The sequence below is a fragment of the Hemicordylus capensis genome, chromosome 8 (genome assembly GCF_027244095.1).
Source record: "Hemicordylus capensis ecotype Gifberg chromosome 8, rHemCap1.1.pri, whole genome shotgun sequence".
In the NCBI taxonomy this organism is placed as follows: Eukaryota; Metazoa; Chordata; class Lepidosauria; order Squamata; family Cordylidae; genus Hemicordylus; species Hemicordylus capensis.
The window spans coordinates 26595071-26598154 of record NC_069664.1 but is presented as its reverse complement, the minus strand read 5'-3'; positions in this window follow the sequence as shown (position 1 = coordinate 26598154).

The window sequence follows — 3084 nt, the reverse complement described above, 5'->3', positions numbered from 1 at the left end:
CATGTCAGCAGCTACAACACTGAGAAACAGAACCATCAAGATCTAGAAGCCAAAGTTAAGTTGTTAGGTTAAATGTAGAAGAACAGGATATCCACGGCACCATTTTCAGAAATGCTACTTTCATGTGCAAGGCCAGCTAGAACAGCACAGCTGTGAGGTCTCAACGTATGGATCAGATGGTAGTGCTGGGAGGAGGGGTTTAGCTTTGTTAGGCACTGGTGACTTTTTGGAACAAGCCAAACTCGTACACAAAAGAGATGCACTTCACTTGAAGCAAAATGGAACCAGACTGGTGGTGCTTAAAATAAAGAAGGTTGCAGAGTGGCTTACAAACACACTTATGGGGGAAAGCCAATGGGAATTGAGTAGTATCTATTTTGGGATAACTCATTCCTTGGCGATTTAAATGTTCTATGTTTTCTAACTGGGATAGGACAGACATTGATAATGAGCATGCAGAGATAAAGGGGAATAAGATATCAGGAGTATCAAAGAGTCAAATGTATAAAAATCACATGCAGAAAAAGAAGAAGTAGAAACAGGGACCTGTGATTTAGGTATTTATATGGTGATGCTAAAAGCCAAATGGGCAGATGGCCTAGTATTCCATAATTGTTCCATCGAGTTGCTTTGAACCCCACTATCTCTGCTCTTTTATTAATGGGAATATCAAACTTGATGGAATGATGATAATCAACGAAATACAGTTATCACTGAATATAAAATCTACAGGAACAACTCAGTGGGTTGTAGAGGAATTAGTGTTACTCTATATGCAACAAAAAGCACTGATGGCAATAAACTAGAAACCTCAGGAAGAATACTTTGAGTCACAGTATTACTGCAGAAGGGGGGATGTACGGTACTAGGGAGGTGGTAGGTTCTTTAGACCAGGGTTTGACAAATCCCAAGCACCGAAGAGCCATGATGTCTAGAAGTTTAGTCCTGGCACCTAGACTAGGATATTCTAGTCTAGTTATTTAATACAATATGTATTTGTCCCAAGTTAATGAGTTAACGTCCCTCTTTCTGCAAGTCACATTCCCACTAGAAGTTCCTTTCACTATAATCTGAACTGATAATTACCATCTTCAAATTCATGCATTTTTGTCGTTAAACACCAAATGCAATATGCAGGGTACAGTAAAACAGTAGTCGCCAGAACCCTGTCTGTAAGAAAAAGGTGCATCAAGAAAAGGGTGCACTATAGGTGAAGGATGACAATGAAATAATGATGTGATTATAAAACACTCCTTTGAAATGTCCCTATGAATATGACAACTGTACAGAATTTGGTCCAAATCAGTCCAGGCATTGCAAAATGGTTAGGGACACACACACACACACACACACACACACACACACACACACACACAATCTTGAAATAGGTTCTAGAATTTACTTATGTGATACTAAGTTTTAATTTCCTCTGTAATCTTAACATATATACCAAGTTTGGTGCAAATTGGTTAAGGCTCATAAATTAGCTCACTTCCACTGCCCAGAGACAAAAGTTTGGGTGGTACAGAAGTTTGATAAATAAATAAATAAATAATAAAATAAATAAGTTCACACATCCACCATCTTGAATGGGGGGAGGGGGGAATTATGTCATCACAAAATATTCCACTGAGGTATCCTATGTGGCACTACATCTGTACCAAATTTGTTCCAAAGCAGTCCAGGGATTGCAAAGTTGTTAGGGGGACACACATGGACGGATGCACAGACACACAGCAAGGTGATCTCAGAAGACTTTCCATGCTTTCCATGAGGAAAACAGGCTAAAAAAGGAAAAAAAGAGAGGCTTCCAGGTATATCTGCACTGCTTAGACAAACTTCCATAAACATCTAGTTTTACCCTGATTAATTAAGGCCATTTCCTGTTTGACGGTGGAACAAAACACAATATAGAAATAGTAAATAATAATAATGAAATACAATAACTGACTGACAATTCTGTCAAGCTGAACTAATTGCCCTGACCAAGTGTGAACAAAATATGTATGGCAATGCTGTGGTATGTTTTAAGAAAGAAAAGTAAAGCAAAATGTGCCGTCGAGTTGGTGTCGACTCTTGGCGACCACAGAGAGCCCTGTGGTTGTCTTTGGTAGAATACAAGAGGGGTTTACCATTGCCATCTCCTGCTCAGTATGAGATGATGCCTTTCAGCATCTTCCTATATCGCTGCTGCCCAATATGAGTACCAGCGGGGATTCGAACTGGCAACCTCTGGCTTGCTAATCAAGTCACTTCTCCGCTGCACCATTAGATGGCAGCTAGGGTATAAATTAGAAATATAAATAAAATTTCTATTTCCGTAAATTAGAAATTGTATTTATATTTCCTTTGCTTAAACTTCTTGCTTAAACGTTAAAACACCTGTCTTTCTCTGACCCCTGATAAGAATCACCAGGTTTTAAATGTAGTAATAAATCTTTCCCCATAGCAGGTGCCATTCCATACAGGTAAATGCTACAACACAAACACACACAAAAGAAAGAAAGAAAAAGAAAGGGTGTGTGTGGGGTGGGGGGGGGTGAGGAAGCTCTGCCTAGTAAGGACTCTTGCTTGTTAAGTCTTGAGTCGTGGTTTGCATTCTTAAGATTAAAGGTTAAAAAAGGAACATAGTGTTTTCTAACATATTTCAACACATTGAGGGGCCTCAACATTTTAAACACTGTTGATAGTTCATACAATGCTTGATGCAGTGTCTCTAGTAAATTTCCCCTATATCATTCCTTGTGCCGACATAACTGGGAAGAAAGATGTTGAGACATGTGAACTGAAAAAAACAACAACAGGTGGTTAAAATGAAGTCTTGAAGGAAGCTCTTACCTCTATCACAACAAACTAACAAGTCTCTATTTCAATCCCCAGTGAAGGGAGCAAAGATTGCAAATCATAATTAGAAACTATCTGACCTGGAACTCTTATGCCCATTACTGTGGCATTTTCCCACCTACTGCTTGGTGAAGCAGAAGATGGGCTGGCCTCAAAGGGCCAAGGGAGTGGCTACAACATTCATAAGGGCCAACAAGCAACAGACACTTCTCATAGGCTCTGGAAGGTGAACCTGTTGTG